This window comes from Mesocricetus auratus, unplaced genomic scaffold (assembly GCF_017639785.1).
Source record: "Mesocricetus auratus isolate SY011 unplaced genomic scaffold, BCM_Maur_2.0 Super-Scaffold_100027, whole genome shotgun sequence".
NCBI lineage: Eukaryota > Metazoa > Chordata > Mammalia > Rodentia > Cricetidae > Mesocricetus > Mesocricetus auratus.
In genome coordinates this window covers 1,626,641-1,645,312 of record NW_024429208.1, presented here as the reverse complement: position 1 = coordinate 1,645,312, position 18,672 = coordinate 1,626,641, and the positions used below count along the sequence as shown (strand labels likewise).

At 48.5% G+C, this 18,672-nt stretch overlaps 1 long non-coding RNA gene and 1 pseudogene across 1 annotated transcript; one reads left to right on the top strand and one right to left on the bottom strand.

Annotated features, from left to right (window-relative positions):
* Positions 1–8,146: 8,146 nt before the first annotated feature.
* On the top strand, positions 8,147–11,367 carry LOC121134321. Its single transcript, XR_005871401.1, has 2 exons — positions 8,147–8,832; positions 10,125–11,367. It is a non-coding gene; the product is annotated as an uncharacterized LOC121134321 (long non-coding RNA).
* A 3,399-nt stretch (positions 11,368–14,766) lies between these two features.
* Positions 14,767–15,402, bottom strand: LOC121134320 (annotated as a pseudogene).
* Positions 15,403–18,672: the final 3,270 nt, after the last annotated feature.

The following is an 18,672-nucleotide window of genomic DNA, read 5'->3' as shown; positions in this document are numbered from 1 at the left end:
AACTTGCTCTGTAGACCAGGCTGGCCTCAAAATCACAGAGATTAGCATGCCTCTGCCTCCTGAGTGCTGGCATTAAAGGCATGTGCCACCAACGCCGGGCTTCAACTATGTCCATAGCAGTGTTGTTTGTAATAACCAGAACCTGGAAGCAACCTAGATGCCCTCAACCAAAGGGAAAAAATGAAATCTTGAAATTCTCAGGCAAATGGATGAAACTGGAAGAAACCATCCTGAGTGAGGTAACACAGTCACAGAAAGACAACCATCGTATGTACTCTCTCTTATATGGATAATAGACATAGAGAAAAAGACTACTAGCCTACAATCCACACCTCCAGAGAAGCTAGGAAACAGAGAAGACCCTAAGAGAGACAGACATACCTGGTTCCCAGAGAAAGGGAACAGGGTAAGATCTCCTAAGAACACTTGGGACCACGGGGGTTGGGAGGGACATGAATGGGGACAGAGATAGGAAACATAGGAGGGGGGATCAGGAAGACTGAGTCAGGAGAAGATAGAGGAGAGCAAGAAAGGAGATACCTTATTAGAGGGAGCCATTATAGGGTTAAAGAGAAATCTGGCACTAGGGAAGTCTCCAAAGATCCACAAGGATGACCCCAACTAAGAATCCAAGTAATAGTGGAGAGGCTGCCTTAAATGCCCTTTGCCAATAATGAGATTGATGTCTATTTTAAATTCCATCCTAGAGCCTTCATCTGGTAGCTGATGGAATAGAAGCAGACACCACAGCTAAGCACTGAGCCATACTCCTGGAATTGAGTAGTAGAGAGGGAGGAGGGATGAGCCAAGGGGTCAGGACCTTGCTGGAGAAACCCACAGAAACAGCTGACCTGACCAAGTGAGAATACACAGACCCCAGTTGGAAAGCTGGGAAACCAGCTTTGGACGGAACCAAGCCCTCTGAATGTGGGTGTCAGTTAGGAGGACTGGGCAGTCTATGGGACCTCTGACAGTGGAACCAGTATCCATCCCTAGTGCACAGATGGACTTTTGGTAACACATTCCCCATAGAGGGTTACTCTCTCAGCCCAGATGTACCAAGGAGGGCCTAGGACCTCCCCCAATGATTTGGCAGACTTTGATGATCCCCCATGAAGGCCTCACTCTCCATGGGGGTAGATGGGGGGTGGGATGGGGGATCAGTGGGGATCATTGTAGGATGGGAGGGAGAGGGAACTGGGGTTGATATGTAAATAAGACTGCTTCTAAATTATAACTAATTTTTTAAAAAAGACAAGATCCTGGGACTTAAGAGATGTCTCAGGGTTTCAGAGCCTGGCTCTTCCTGCAGAGGGACCATGTTCAGATACCAGCACCTACACAGTGGCTCACAGCCTCCTGTTCGTCCTGCTCCACAGCATCAAATGCCCCTGTGGACACAAGATAGACACATGGTGCAAATACACACAGGTAAGAAAATACTCATAGATATAAAATTAACAAATCTTTTAAAAATAGGTTATGGGATCGCCAGAGAGGGAAATTATGTCATCCCCTGCTCCAGGTTCTGGGACCCATGGTTTCTCTTCTAGCCTCGTGACTTCAAGTCAGGAGCTCCAGGAGTCTTAACAGAGATGTCTGATGACCAATATCATGATAATCTCTGTCGTGATGCAGCCATCTTTGTCTTGTGAGGGATGATGACTTCCAGTGTCAGGGACTCTGCAAACATTCATACCCAATACATGTTTGATGAATGAACTAAAAAAATGGGATTATGGATCACAGACATAAAGGCAGGTGTGATGGGGAATGTCTTTCTTGTATATATGTTTCTCTTATTGGTTGATGAATAATACACAGTTTGGCCAATGGCCAGGCAGAAGGCAGAGGCGGGGCTATGAGATGCTGGGTAAGGGAAGGCAGAGAGAGGTGCTGCAAAGGGACTCCATGCTGCTGAAGGAGTTACTACATGCCGTGGCATTACCCGGTAAGCCACTGCCTCGTGGCAATACACAGATTAATAGAAATGGGTTAATATTAGCCAGAAAGAAGCCCTAGCCATCAGCCAATAGTTTAAATATTAATACAGCATCCCTGAGTTTATTTGGGGCTAAAAGGGCAGTGGAACCAGGCATGACAGAAACTTCAGTCTACACAAGCGGGGAGAGGAAGGGAGGGTTTTGCTGAGTGAAGAGCTCAGGTGACCCTGACCTCAGTGTGAGGGGACCTGGTGCTGCCCCTGACACACCAGCACTTGGCTGAGGTTGTATTAACAAAGGGAGCTCCTGTAGGGGAGGGAGGTGATGGTGTGAATTTTCCTCTAGACTGAAGGAACCTTCCTTCTGGAGTCAGGAGGAGGCTGATGGGGCTCAGGAAACACAAGAAGCTACAGGTTCAGGGAGCTGACACAATGTAGCACTTCCCTCTCAGGGTTAAACCAGCTGTGGTTCCTGAGGGAGAGGAGTCTGTTGAGCTGAGCAGCTGGGAGCTGGGCAGGGGACTCAGTGATGCAGCTGCCTGAGTGACATGCACACTGGGGTGGGATGTCAGTGCTTATCCCTGACTCACCCAGGATCCTGTGAGTGACCAGTGAGCTCAGGGCTCACTGAGCTGATGGTGAATGGATGTTCTCCTTGGTCTGCTGTCACTGTCTTATTTGGGGTGGAGGAAATCCACTCCTCAAGCAGGGGACACAGTGGTCTGTTCCAGATGTGAGATGTACACTCTGTTTCTGAGACTCATTGGGTAGTGATATGGTGTTGCTGGTCTCCTGGAGCCAGCACTGTGGTGGGCAGACGCCTGTGATACAGTGTAAGGGAATAAACAAGGACAGGTTGTCTCAGGAGCTGGAAGGCAGAAGGGGAGATGCCCAGAGGGCAACTGTATAGACCAGTGCAAAGATTTATTCTCCTAGCTGCTGAACCAAGTTCTTGACAGGCTGGGGATCCTGCAGGGAAGATGCTCTGAGGCAGGAGCATGGCTGTGTGTTCTGAGAAGACTAAGGAAGCAGATGCCTGGAGCAGAGTCACAGTCTGTCTGCTCCATGAGGCCCGGGAGAATGCTGGAAACTTCCAGCTGTTCCATAGCAGTTCTTTCTGAGTTGAAACCTTCTGTCTTGGAGGGACAGGGAGGCCCACGGCACTCAGGAGGTAATGAAAGGTCATGTGTCTGGGAGAACAGCAAATGGGAAGAGGGGTGGAGAGCTGGCTCCATAGGGAAGAGCGTTCACTGCTCTTCTAGCTGACATAAGTTCAATTCCCAGCACCTACACGACTGCTCACGGCCATCTTCAGCTCAGATCCTAGAGATCCAACGCCCTTCTCTCACCTCAGTGGGTATTACACACGCATGGTGCAAACACAGACACGCAGAGAAATCACCATACATGTAAAGTAAAACAAGTCTTAAAAAATTGTTTCAGGCGATGGTGTTCCACTCCTTTAATCCCAGCAGAGGCAGGCGAATCTCTCTGAGATTGAGGCCAGCCTGATCTACAGTGAGTTCCAGGGACAGCCAGGGTTACACAGAGGAAGCCTGTCTTGATAAAAACAAAACAAAAACAAACAAAATCTTGGAAATTTCTCAATGACTCCTCCCCAACAGTATAAAAGGAGTATCACATCCTGACCAGTCCACCGTGGAGAAGAGAGTTCTCTGATGTGATGGTCTAGCAGCCTGGAAGCTGTGCAGAGAGCTCCAGGGAGAAGTTTCACCAGTCATTTCCCATGTTGGAGTTGGCTATTCAGTGATGCCGTGGACTGTGAGTTACCCCTCTCCCAGACGCCTGTTAGTGACCCACTCTCCCCTCTCCTATTCAGCATAGCACTCCAAGCCTTGGGCTCAGCAAACAGGAAAAGGAAGGAGATTATGGGACTCACAAGCACGGAGAATGGAGTCAAATCATCGTACCCGCAGGTGACACGAGTCTAAAACTCCACAGCTGATGACCACCTTGAGCAAAGTGACAGGTCACAAAATCATCACGCAGGCATCAGTAGCTACCTTGTTTACAAGAAAACCACACTGAGAAAGAAATCAAGGGGGGAAAGTTCCATCACGACACCCCAAAACCAAAAAAGCTTGGAATAAGCCAACATGAACATTCCAAGATGACAGCTATAAAACACTAAAGAATACAGTTGAGGAAGACACTGAAAGGTGGGAAGATCTGCTAGGCTCATAGATTGGAAGAATTAATGTTAGAAATGGTCTTCATACTAAAAGCAACCTACAGCCGGGCATTGGTGGCGCACGCCTTTAATCCCAGCACTCGGGAGGCAGAGGCAGGCGGATCTCTGCGAGTTCGAGGCCAGCCTGGTCTACAGAGCGAGTTGCAGGACAGCCTCCAAAGCCACAGAGAAACCCTGTCTCGAAAAACCAAAAAACAAAAAACTAAAAGCAACCTACAGATCTAAAGCCACCAATCAGAATTCAGTGCTGTTCTCACAGATACAGGCAGAGAAGTCAAGCAAAAGCATAAATACCCTGGACAGTCAAAGCAATCCTGAGCACTGGAATAATGCTGGAGCCAGGCATGGGGGTGCACACTTTTAATCTGAGCAGTTGGGAGACAGAGGCGGGCAGATCTCTGTGACTTGGAGACCAGTCCAGTCTGGTCTGCAGATAGAGTTTCAGGCCAGACACGATTGATTACACAGTGAGACCCTGTCTCAAAACAGCAACAACAGGGGCTGCTCTTCCAGAGTCCTCAGTTCAATTCCCAGCACCCACATGGTGGCTCACAACCATCTGTAATAGGATCTGATGCTCTCCTCTAGCCTGTAGGCATACATGCAGAACATTCATATATAAAATATAAATAAATAAATGAATAAATATTAATAAACAAAAAAGTCCCAGCAACAACAAGCTGGAAGGTGGTTGTACACACCTATAATCCCAGCACTCTAGAGACAGACAAAACGTGGTCTCTGTAAGTTCAAGGCCAACCTAGTCTACAAAGTAAGTTCCAGGGCAGCTAGAGCTGTTATACATATAAACCCAGTCTGGAAAAACCAAAAACAACAACATCAAACAAACAAAACAACAACAGCAAAACCATACGTCATTTCAAGTTGTCCATCACAGATAGACAGTCAGCATGGCACAGAGACAAAACTTTTATGTGTATGAGTATGTTCTGCATGTATGTATGTATGTATGTATGTATGTATGCATGCATGTATGTGACCACATGGGTGTCTAGTGCCCTAGGAGGTCTGATGGCCTCAGAACCTCAGAATTACAGTTATGAATGATCATTAGCCTCCATGTATGTGCTGGGATTGGAACCTAGGCCGTCTACAAGGGCTGTAAACACTGTCAACTTCTTTTTTTTTTTTAAAGATTTATTTATTTATTATGAATGCAACACCTTGCCTCCATGTATGCCTGCACGCCAGAAGAGGGCACCAGATCTCATTACGGATGGTTGTGAGCCACCATGTGGTTGCTGGGAATTGAACTCAGGACCTCTGGAAGAGCAGTCAGTGCTCTTAACCTCTGAGCCATCTCTCCAGCCCAATACTGTCAACTTCTAAACCAGTGGTCCTCAAACCTTGGGTCATAATCCAAGAGGGTTGCATATCAGAAACTTAAATTACAATTCATAACAGTAGCAAAAATTACAGTTTGAAGCAACAATGAAAATGATTTTCTGGTTGGGAGTCACCACAACATGAAGAACTGTATTAAAGGGCTTCTGCATTAGGAGGCTTGAGAACCACTGTTTTAAACAATCTCTCCACTCCAGAAACATACTATTCTAGACAAAAGTGCCAAGTCTGTATATTTGAGAAAAGAAAACATCATCAACAAATCAACTAAGAAAATGGTGTCTCATGTAGAAGAATGCCTTTAATCCCAACACTTGGAAGGCAGAGGCAGATGGATCTCCAGAACAACCAGGGTTATAGACATACCTGGTCTTGAAAAATGAAAAAAAGGGAGCTGGAGAGATGTCTCAGCAGGATCAGGGTTCAACTCCCAGCTCCCACATCACAGCTCACAAGCATCTATAATGGGATCCGATGCCATTTTCTAGTGTGCAGGCATACATACAAATTTAGCACTCATACAAAAAACAAAAACAAAAAAACCAATAGAAACAAAACTCTGAGAATGTTAGGAGTAAAAGCAGAGGAAACACTTTAAAATAAAGGCAGGGGCTAAAAGCAGTGGCCAGGCACAGGGGCACATGCCTTTGGGCAGAGGCAGGGGGATCTCTGTGAGCTCGGTCAGCCTGTTGAAGGTTCAGGACAGCCAAACTACATAGAGAGACTCCACCTCAAAACAAAAACAAGAAAGACAGAGGCAGAGAAAAGCGTTTTGTCAAATGGGACTCTAGTCAGCCAGGAAATAAGACAGCAATCACCAAACAGGACTTCATGGAATTCAGAGTCTCTGAGCAGCAAAGAGAACAGTGAACAGAGTGAAGAGAGGTCACAGAACGTCTTCTCCAACGCCGCATCAGACAGAGACTAACACCCAGAACACACAGGAACTCAAAAACTAGACGCTAAGAAAGCAAACAGCCCAATCACACAGTGGGGCATGGGGATGAACAGAAATCAGTCAAAAGAAGAAATACACACTCAGGAATCAGAGACAGGGGGATATCTGTGAGTTCGAGGACAGCCTGGTCTACATGGCAAGTTCTGAGCCATCTAGGACAACTAGGTGAGTGCTTTCTCAAAAGGCTATTCCCCAAAGCCATGGGTTATTTAAAAAATGGCACCCAGTTCCAGGCCTGAGCTGTCTCCCTGTGAATTGTCTGGCAGATGGCCCCAACAACAACACGGGGAATTACCAGTGCTCCCAGTTGCCCACAAGAAGCAGGTTACAAGACTTGTTGCTGGGGACACCGCATACGTTAATTACAGGACATAGAGAAATTAAGCCATAATTAGACTGAGAGCATCCCCCCTGCTGTGGAGTGTTCTCAGTGCTAGAAGGGGCTGCGGGGAACCCCTGTGTGCCACACTACCCAAAGGGACATCTGTGCCACGCCCCTTACGTCCCAGGAGCATGGCAGGTTGTCAGGGGGGGTGGAGAACTGTGAAAGGAGCTCCCGGGTATGGCATGGCCACTGCAGTCTGGAACCCTGCTTCACCCTGACCCCTCACAACGCCTCATGCAGGAGGGAAACACTCCCTCCCTGAGGATGACTAGGCAGACAGTGGTGGCAGTAGACACTGGTAAGTAGACTGCACTCCTGTGAGCAATGCTAATTAAACACATTGGACCACCAAAAGCTAAACAAACAAACAAGTAAGACACATGTTAGGGTCTCTATTGCTGTGAAGAAACATGACCATGGCCACTCTTATAAAGGAAACATTTAATTGGGTTGGCTCACTTATAGTTCATTATTATCATGATGGCAAGCAGGGCAGCCAGCATGCAGGCCGACTTGATCCTGGAGGGGCAGCCAAGAGTCCTATCTTGCAGGCAACAGGAAGTCAATTGAAACACTGGGTGGTGTTTTGAGCGTAGGAAACCTCAAACCACCACCACCACCACCACAGTGACACTTCTTTCCAACAAGGCCATACCCACTCCAACAGAGTCACACCTCCTAATAGTGCCACTCCCAATGAGATTATGGGGGTCAATTACATTCAAACTACCACAGCATAGAATCAATATATTATTTTTAAAGAAGAAACTGCTTTTCTCCAAGGCTGCTGGAGAGGTGTTCAGGGATGAGTAGGTGTGCTGACTGCTCTCCTGCAGCACCAAGTTCAGTTCCCAGCACCCACATGGAGGCTCACAGCCTCCTGTAACTCTAGCTCCAAGGGATCCGATGCCCTCTTCAGGAACCACGGGCACATCCATACATCCATGCAAAGAAAAAACAATCGCACCCATAGAACAGAAATAAATATGTTTTAAAGAAATCTGATCCTGGTGTTGTGGTGCCTGACTTTAACCCCAGGAGTCAGCACTCGGGGCACAGAGTCAGGTAATCTCTGTGAGTTTGTGACCAGCCTGGTCTACATAACAAGCTCCAGGTCAGCCGGGCATTGGTGGCGCACGCCTTTAATCCCAGCACTCGGGAGGCAGAGGTAGGCGGATCTCTGTGAGTTGGAGACCAGCCTGGACTACCAAGCGAGTTTCAGGACAGCCTCCAAAGCCACAGAGAAACCCTGTCTCGAAAAATCAAAAAAAAAAAAAAAAAAAAAAAAAGCTCCAGGTCAGCCAGGGCTACATAGTAAGGTACTGTGTCAAAGAACAAAGAACAATTCTACGGGTAGAGTCACATCGTCAGGGTACGAGGTAAGAGCTCAGTGGCTCAGCCAGCTCATGGCCCTGAATACTGAACTCCTAAGAAGTGCTAACATCTGCTGCTTGTCCTGAGGGCCACACTGTGAGAGCCCCTGTCCCAAGCCTGACTGGCTGATTTCTCAAGTCAGAAGACAGGGAGAGGGCTGCCAGGAGAATACACCCCAAAGCAGGCCACACCCTGTCCATCCTAGAGAGCTCACCAACAATGACAGACACTCGGGGAGGGAGCAGGTGTGGAGTCAGAGATCAACCAGAGACTTTACACACAGCACAGGGCTCTGTTTCTGGCTAGTGACCTCTGCTTGGCCTTGTATTTTCGCTGTCAGGGCTACGATGTAACCAGAGGGACTCCTCTCACCCTCAGATGGAGTGACATAGTTTGAGGGGTTTGAGAAAATTACAGGGTTAACAGAAGGGGCCATGGTGATGCTGAAATTTTGGTGATTGGCTTCAAATGTATCCAGGCTTACCCTAAGTACAATCAGGGTGTCCCACCGATAGTGTGATGGAGCCTACGGGACACTAGAGGGCGCGCTGAGCTCGCGGAAGCCGCAGTCCAGGGCCCCGCAGAATCCCTTGCAGGTGAGTTTAACAAATTGTCCTTTGCTACACTGATTTTGTTTATTTATTGTGACAATTATCTTCTGCTTTCTTTTTAAATTTTATTTTACTACTTTACGGTTATGGATGTTTTGTCTCCGTATACGTGTCTGGTGTCTCTGGGAAGCCAGAAGAAAGAACGGGATTCCCAGAACTGGAGTGAACCAGCTTGTGGGTGCTGAAACTCAAACCCCAGTCCTCTGGGAGAGCACCTGGTGCCATCTCTCCAGCTCTCCTATTTTTGTTTTGTTTTGTTTTTCCAAGGGAGTGGGTTCTGAGAAAGGATCTCACCTGTAGCCCAGGCTAGCCCGGTTCTCTATTCAAGGTTGGTCTCAAATCCAAGGTGATCCTCCTGCCTCAGCTTCCAAAGTGCTGAGATGATTAGTGTGAGTCTCCACATTCTGCTTTAACCCACGTGTAAAGATTCAATCAGGGGGGAAAATACTATCAAAAATGGTAGGAGGCATCTCCACTCTTTCGGGTTAGGTTTTTCATTTATCAGTTTGTTAGTTTTTTTTTTGTTTGTTTGTTTGTTTGTTTTTCAAGACAGGGTTTCTCTGTGTCGTCCTAATGGTGCTGAAACCTTGTCTGTAGAGCAAACTAGACACAAACTCACAGAAATCCACCTGCCTCTGACTACCAAGATTTGGTGTACGCCACTATCTCACAGCTCTTTTTTATTTTTTAAGACCTCTTTTTTTTTTTTAATTTTATGCCTGGGTGGTGGTGATGCACGCCTTCAAACCCAGCACTTGGGAGACAAAGGCATGTGGATCTCTGTGAGTTCCAGGACAGCCTGATCTACAGAGCTACACACAGGGAAACCCTGTCTCGAAGGAGAAAAAATAAAAAATAAAAAGTCAATTATGGCCAGGCATTGGTGGCGCACGCCTTTAATCCCAGCACTCGGGAGGCAGAGGCAGGCGGATCTCTGTGAGTTCAAGGCCAGCCTGGTCTACAGATCGAGTTCCAGGACAGCCTCCAAAGCCACAGAGAAACCCTATCTCGAAAAACCAAAAAAAAAAAAAAAAAAAAAAAAAAAGTCAATTATGGTGAGGATGTAATGTATGAGAGAATAGATAATAATGATAAAAGGTAAAAACATCCCTTTCTCTTACACGCTCACAGACTTGAAGGCAAACTGTGTCCCAGGCTGGCCATATCATATATTCATGGTCCTCCTGCCTCCTGCCCCTGGAGAGCTTGGGTTTTCAGACATGGCCCTCCACACCTGGCTCCCGGCACTCTTCCTCCCATTCTTTTCTTTTCTTCAGTGTGGAGCGACTTCCCAGTACAATGTGATCCCTTGGTAAGCTCACTGAAACCGAGCAAACAAAGAGAAGTTGCCTTGGAGAGGCTGGAGACAATGGAGACCTCCCCTCCCCAGCCCGAGTGACCTTGAGGAGAACGACTTCCCAGAGGAATGTGGCCTGAAGCCAGAACCAGAACAAAGTGGCCTGAGGTGAGAGAGGAAGAAAGGTGCCCTTAGGTGACTGAGACTGCGTGGAAGCTGGACAGGGCTGGGCTTTCTTCTTTATCTCTGGTACCTAGACAAGGGACTTCCCATTGGCTTGGCTCCTTCAGCCTCCAGAGAGTCAAACTCCTCTTGCAGTCCTAGCTCCTTATGAAAAACTGACATGCTTTGGCCCAGTTTCCGACTTGTGCAATCCTGGGAAATGTTAAAGGGTTAGCTAGCCCTCGCCTCACATTTTGGGGTACTGTTTCTTACAATGTGTGATTTTAAAAAAATTTCTTTTTGGTCCAATAGATTTTCCAGGCTGAGCAAGGCTTCTTTCTCCCCTCCCTACTGGTCTTTAGAGGCAAGCCAAGAAGAAAAGGAGGTGGAGAGAGACCAGCCAGGCAGCTCACCCCCAACACAGGCACCCTCGAGGACTGTGGCTGGGGGGCCAGGGGCAGTTTCCTTGAAGGCACTGCTGTGGCATACAGAAAGGGGATGGGGGCCTATGATGGGGCCATAGGCAATAAACCCACCAAGGGACTCTGAAATAGGTAAGGTACAATGCTGAGTGACAGGGGACCATCACTGAGCCAGACCCTGCATCACCAAAGCTAAGAAAGGGACCAGACAGACTCGAAGTGAAGTCCAGATACTAAGACCCTAGCTGCGCGGCTGGAAGGTGCCCTGTCCTGCCCGTCCTTCCTCTGGGCCAAGGCACAAGCCCTGTGTCTTGGGTCTACTCTCTTGACTCCCTCTCTCCCTACCCCATGCCCAAGTGGGGACGCACAAAAGATTCTGGGAACCTTTCCCCACCCCACCCCACCCCCAACCCTTGAGGCAGGGTTTCTCTGTGTGTCCCTGGCTATCCTGGGGCTCACTCTGTAGATGGAGCTGGCCTTGAACTCAGAGATCCTCCTGCCTCTGCCTCCCAAATGCTAGGGTTACACTATGCCGGGAGGATTCTAGAGCCCAACCCTCCCAGAGGGATTTGATCTCTCCTTTTGTTCTCCACCACAGTGATGCAATTGCTAAACAATAAAATGATTTTTTAATCAGCAGTTTTCATTTTTCAGTGGGATTATTTTCTTTATCTGTTTATTTATGGTGCAGGGGATTGAACCCAGTACTTTACCCACTCCAGGCAAGGCTCCAGTTTGCTCTACATCCAAAGCCCTAGGGGAGGGAGGGGCTGGAGAGGTGGCTCTGAGTTTGACATGCCTGCCGCTCTTGCAGTGGACCTGAGTTCAGCTCCTGCACCTGCATGGGAAATTCACAATTGCCAGTAACTCCAGTTCCAAGGGATCCAATGCCCTCTTCGGGCCTCCCGAGGAGCCTCTATGTGTGTGGTACCCATACACACATACATATATACTCAGGCCCACACACATACACATACATTTTAAATTTTTAGTTTTTTTTTAATTCCCAACAGTGTAGAGGCAGAGACAGGCAGGTTTCTCTGAGCTTTGAGACCAGCCACAGTCTCTATGGCAAGTTCCAGAACAGCCAGGGCTAAGTACTGAGATTCAAAAACAAACAACCAACGTCGTCTTGACCAAGTTCTTTCATCTTCTTGAGGGCTGGGCTAGATCTTTTCAAGAAAATGGAAAACTGGAGTGAATTCTAGTCCCGGCTATTGGCCAGGACAGTTGAGTTGTTGTTTGCACCCCCCAGGGAGGCTTCTTTCAGGAGGGACTCTCAGCCCCAGGCTGCGGAGCCAGTGACCTTCACCTGGGATGGTGGGCTACAGCCAGCCCCAGCCGGGGTGTGACCAGTGAAGCAGCAGTGAGACTTGTCACCTGCCTGAGGGGGAGATAAGACGCCTCAGCCTGTCTGTGGTTTGTTTATGACCTCAGATGGCCAGCCTCACGCCTAACGGCTGACAAATATTCAGGGAAGAGACCCTTCTGGAAGCAAAAAGGTAATAGAGACACCTATGGCCCCTGGAAGCTGCTTCTACCAAGTGTGACTTCACACTCACTATCCACGGAAATACCCCCAGCCCGGGCCCACAATCCAAAACACCTTCTCCTCCTTTTGTTGAGATTGTGTTTGTTTGTTTGTTTGGAGGTTTTTGTTTTTTGGGTTTTTTTGTTTGTTTTGTTTTGGTTTTTGGTTTTTCGAGACAGGGTTTCTCTATGTAGCTTTGGAGCCTATCCTGGCACTTGCTCTGTAGACCAGGCTAGCCTTGAAGTCACAGAGATCCCCCTGCCTCTGCCTCCCAAGTGCTGGGATTAAAGGCGTGAGCCACCAACCCCGGCAAGACTTATTTTAATTATTTGTAGGTGTGCGTTTGCTTGTGAGTATGCACACCTGAGTGCAAGTGTTGTCCCTTTCCCCTCAGCCGGAGGCACCTGACACCCTGATTTGGCATTATACATATTAGGAAAAGCGCTGGTCCACAGAGAGTGCTCTCGACCACTGAGCCATCCATCACTCCAGCCCACCTTTTTGGTTTTTTTGTGACAGGGTCTCACGTAGCTTAGCACAGGCTGAATTCTTACCCACTGAGATGGTTACCACTGATGGTCTCCAGGCATGGTGGCACATAACTATCTTTAGTGTCCTCGGCACTCTGCAAAGCAGAGACAGGTGGATCTGTGTGAGTTTGAGTATAGCCTGGTCTACATTTCAAATTCCAGGCCAGACCTGGCTACACGGTGAGACTGTCTTTAAAAAAACAAAGAAAATGTGAACATGACAGATTCTAGTGTTACCTGTGTGCCTGCCAGATAGGGGTCGTCCTAGTCAGGCCAGCCTCTGGCATATCTGTGAGTGATTATCTCGATTAGGTTAATTAATGAGCAAACCACCTTAATTATGGGCAGCATTATCCATGGCCTAGGATCCTAGGCTGAATCCAGAAGAAAATTAGAGGCTAGGGAGATGGATCACAGGATGAGAGGGAATTCTGTGAACACAAGAGGAGCCCAGTTTGATTTCCCAGCAACCACATGGAAGTTGGGCCTGAGTCACTCTTCCCTCGGCTGGAACAACTGCACAGACCCTTGTAAGATGTGTGTGTGTGAGCCGGGCTTTGGTGGCGCACGCCTTTAATCCCAGCACTCGGGAGGCAGAGGCAGGCGGATCTCTGTGAGTTCGAGGCCAGCCTGGTCTACAAAGTGAGTTCCAGGACTCCAAAGCTACAGAGAAACCCTGTCTCAAAAAACCAAAAAAAAAAAAAAAAAAAAAAAACCAGAAAGGCTTCCCAGCTCTTTGGCAAGGTTGTGTTCCTGTGTGTTTATATTAGACAGATGTTGTTGAAATAAACATTTGGTTGGGCCGGGCTTTGGTGGCGCACGCCTTTAATCCCAGCACTGGAGAGGCAGAGGCTGGCGGATCTCTGTGCGAGGCCTTCCTGGTCTACAAAGCGAGTTCCAGGAAAGCCTCCAAAACAATACAGAGAAACCCTGCCTCGAAAAACCAAAACCAAACCAAAACAAAACAAAACAAAAAACCATTTGGTTGGGCCTGGCTAACATGGAGGTGGAGACAGGCAAATCCTTGGAGCCTAGCCAAAAGGGGAGCTTCATGTTTAGTGGGAGACCCTGTCTCAAAGAATAAACTGTGGGATGGACTCCTCAGGGGTCACTAGCATGTCTGTCCTCATGTCTGTCCCCTCCTCGGGGAAGCTGTAGCCCTGCTGCTGGGGTCCCCAAGGCTTCCACTAGGTGCCTGGCACTCGGACTGACCCTCTCAGCTCTAGGCAGAAGCTAAGCCAAGGACTGATGGACCCACACGTGCAGTGTTTGCTGCCTCTGCCTTTCCTAAGTCCTGTTGAGTCCCGACCCAGGCCGAGCCAGACCAGACCTCACAAGAGAGGTTGCTCTTGCTCCGGGAAACCCGAGGTCAGGCAAACCACACCACATGCCGCCAATGGTCCCCATGCATGAGGCACTAATGAGTTAAGGGCTTAGATGTTCAAATGTGCTCAGTGGTGTAGAAACCTTGCCGTGATACCCTCCCCTACACTGCAACCTTTAGAGGGTGCTGTGAACTTTCCTGGAGCCCAGAGAGTAAAGCCAGATTCCCTCAGAGGCTGGTTGCCTCTCAGAAATGGGTTGGTTGCTCGCCCATTGCCTCCGACTTCATTTTGTGGGCTTTGTTTCTTTGAGAAGGTGTCTTGCTGTGTGGTCCTGGCTGGCCTGGAGCTCACCTTGTAGACCAGGCTGGTATTTTGCTGTGACCCTCCTGCCTCTGCCTTCTGAGTACTGGAGTTACAGTGAGTTCAGCCACACCTGGCTTGTTGGTTTGTGGTTTGAGCAGGGTCTAGGTATGTCACCACACTGACCCAGAAATGGAAATTCTCCTGCCTGAGCCTCTAGACTATGGGGGGGGGAGGATCACAGGTGATCTCCTCCCAACAGTTCAGTTAGGAAAGAGATGAACAGAGAGTTCTTTTTGTATGTTTTTTCTTGGAATATGAAAATGTATTGCTGTGTTTCTACTGTCAAGATTTAGGATCTTGGTCTTGCCTTCTCGACTTTGTACGGAGCCAAAGGGTTACACATTGGCTACTTTAACAACCTTAAAGCAGAGTGACTCCAGGAATACCAGCTACAGCATGACCTTTTCCACCGAACCCAGCAACCAGAACTTCCGTCGTCGTTTTCCTCAATGAAGTTCAAACAGCCATCACTGGGCATTAACGCTGTGATCTTCTCAATGTTCTTGATGAGCTGTGACCTGACAAACTTCCGGAAAGCAGAATTTGTCTGTTTGGCTTCAACCCCTACTTTTTTCCAGCACAATTCCCTTTGCACGAGAGGCACCTCCGAAAGGATTGGCCTTCAGGACCCAAGTGTGCTTTCTTTTCTTTTTCTTTTTTTTTTTTTTTTTTTTTTTTTTGGTTTTTCGAGACAGAGTTTCTCTGTATTGTTTTGGAGGCTGTCCTGGAACTTGTTCTGTAGACCAGGCTGGCCTCGAACTCACAGAGATCCGCCTGCCTCTGCCTCCCGAGTGCTGGGATTAAAGGCGTGCGCCACCACCACCCAGCCCAAGTGGGCTTTCTTGTATTGTTCATCATGCCACTTCTGGTCGGGTCGGTGACTGCGGAGCTTCCTGGCAGTACAGAGAGCAGGACACTTGCCCATCTAGACGGCGCCACGGGCCCCGAGAGAAAGCCAACAGACTACGGGACCGAGTTTCTAGATTTAAGGGGCAAAACGATGAATGAGCCCTGGTCTTAGGGGCCGTCTCCTCTTGTAGAGTGTTGAGCAGATCCATAAGAAGCTCTAGACGCTTCCATAGCCCACTGTGTAGCAGCTTGGGGCTCCTTCCCGAGGGAAGGGGATGAATTCCACCTTGGACGCAAACAGGCTTGAGCGAGGTTGTTGAAGACGCTGCCAGCAGTGGGCTCTCTAGGCAACCGGAAGCTGGAAAGCGGGGCTCTGAAGATGTGGGAGAGGGAGTAGAGAGAGGTGCACGCACAGTCTGCATGAAGATGCCGGTCTCCGCAGGAGCCAAGCCTTGAAAAGGGACTCTTATTCGGGGAAGTGGGAAGACGGCACTGAAGGCTCGATCAATTATACCTGGAGAGGATAAGAGAGAAGGATTCTTTGAACATTTGTGTGCAGGAGAGAGGGTAGGAGCATCGAGGGGACGAGGGCCCAGTGAAGGACTTCGGCGTTTAGCCTGTCATGCCCTGCAGCATTTGTAGCTTGAGCCTGGAGCGGAGATGAAGAAGCCGTGGGAAAACTCCTTCTGGTCACAGCAGACAGTGGAGCCGAGGGATGGTCAGTCAGCTTCCAAGCAGAATGACAAAAGGAAGAGGGATCTGAGGCCACAGGCCACCAAGAAACCACGTCGGTCAGGGTCTCAGAGCGTCTGGTTTTGGCATTTAACTTCAGGCGGGTATGCCACAGGCCGCGGTGGGCTTTTTTGAGACACTTTATTGTGTATGTAGCCCCCAGAAGTCTGAAACTCTCTGGGTAGAGCAAGCTGGCCTCAGAGCTGTCACAGAGCACCCGACTCTTGGAATAAAAGGTGTGCACCACCACACCCAGCAAATTTCTGAGAAATTATTTTATATGTACAGTGTTTTGCCTGCATGTATGTCTGTGTACCCTGTGCCTGGTGCCCATGGAGGCCAGAAGAGGATGTTACATCCCTAGATCTGTAGATATGAGCCTTTATGTAGGCGCTGGAAACCAAACCCTAGTCCTCTACTGGAACAGCCAGGGCCATCTCTCCAACCCTGGATTAAAATATATATTTATTTGTTCATTTCATAGAACCCCCTTAGGTAACAAAATAGTGTGCTTGATGGAGTTGGAGAGGCGGCTTGTATGGTTGGAGCACATCTTCTGGCTTCCAAGGGCTCCAGGCACAGGTCCCGGTGTGCATACAGACAGATCACTCATACACATAAAATAAAATAAGTAAAGTTTTTTTGGGTTTTGTTTTGTTTTATTGTTGTTGTTTGTTTGTTTCTTTTACATTGCAGGGCATAAATCTCAGCACTCATGAGGCAGAGGCAGGCGGGTCTCTGTGAGTTTAAGGCCAGCCTGGGCTACAGATCAAGTTCCAGGACAGCCAGGATATTTTTTGAGACAGAGTTTCTCTGTAGCTTTAGAGTCTATCCTGGAACTGACTCTGTAGATAGACCAGGCTAGCCTGAAACTCAGGCTGGCCTCGAATTCATAGACATCCACCCATCTCTGCTTCCTGAATGCTGGGATTAAAGGTTTGTGCCACTACTGCCTGGATAGGGCCCGGCCCCTGAGCTCTTAACATTCTCCCCTGAGGAGGACTAGCCTAAACCTACAGTTCAGCTCTGATGCCTACAAACCAGACGCAGCATAGGACCCTAAGGGGGCAGTAATTGGCACACATACCTTGGTGGTAAACAACAGCTCTTTCAACAAGAGGGAAGTCATGCCTGGTCCTGGTGACCTAGCCAACTGACCAGGGCTAGTCAAGTCAGGGATCTTGGAGGAGAATCTACAACTGTCTCTTTACTAAGTAGACAGCCCCTAACTACCTCTTAAATATTTGTCCTTATACCCACAGATTAGTGTAGTTCTCACCCCTCACCAAGGAAAGTACCTTTTGCAATGGACAGAGACCACAGTACAAAAGCCACACAGCCAATGGAAACACTGAGTTGCCAAACCCAGCCCCCAGTTGACACCTCTGAAAAACACCTCCCCCACCCAAGGCTCAGGAAGCTTTGCAAAAGAGAGGGTAAACAGATTGTGAGAGGATCAGGGAGTTTGCTGTGAGACTGTGTCTTCTAGGAATGTCATAAAGTCTCAGCAACAAGACTAACTAAGCATGAGCTGAACAGGGATGACAATCTTAGCCCTGGGGAGGCAAAGACAGGCGGATCTCTGAGTTCAAGACCAGCCAGGTCTACAAGAGCTAGTTCCAGGACAGCCTCCAAAGCCACAGAGAAACCCTCTCTCCAACTCTTCCCTCCCCCCAAAAAGAGAATACATTATGTATCTATGTATACATACCTAGTGACAGTTATTGAAAAAAAAAGAGGCCGTGAATTTGAAAGAGAGCAGGAAGGGGTACCTGGGAGGATTTGGAAGGAAGAAAGGGAAGGGGGGAATGATGAGATTATATTGTAATCTCAAAAATTAAAAAATTAACACCCTTATAGCCAGGCTGTGGTGGCTCACGCCTTTAGTCCTAATACCCGGGAGGTAGAGCCAGATGGATCTCTGTGAGTTCCAGGCCGGCCTGGTCTGCAGAGGGAATTGCAGGACAGCCAGAACTACACAGAGAAAGCCTGTCTCGAAAAACCCAAAGCATAAAAATAAAAATTAACCCCCTCACAAACATAAAAGCAAAACAAAAAACTTCCCAAGTATGTGGAGCTGTTTTTGTTACCCTCTGAATAGGATTTGTTCTGCTTCCGGGTGCTGGGTAGGGTGCTGGTTGGGTGTTGGGCTCTGGGCTCCACTCTCCTGCCTGAGCATTACATTCCTGATCTCCCTGGTTACCTCCCAACGGGGACCATGGCCTGCCTGGATGTGGATACAGGAAAGGGTAGGATGCCAGCATAAGCTACCCCTCTGGCCGGGCGTTGGTGGCGCAAGCCTTTAATCCCAGCACTCGGGAGGCAGAGGCAGAGACAGAGACAGGCGGATCTCTGTGAGTTCAAGGCCAGCCTGGTCTACAAAGTGAGTTCCAGGACAGCCTCCAAAGCTACAGAGAAACCCTGTCTTGAAAAACCAAAAAAAAAAAAAAAAAAGACCACTCCTCTGCCTCCCCTTGGGGATAGGTTGCCTCCTTAGCCATTGCCTCTAGCCTTCCCTATAAGGGAAAAGAAATTCCACCCAGCCTTTGCAAACTCAGGAGCAGCGGTTTCCTTCCTGCAGTACCCCTGTCCCTCCTTGCCTCCTCCAGGGTCC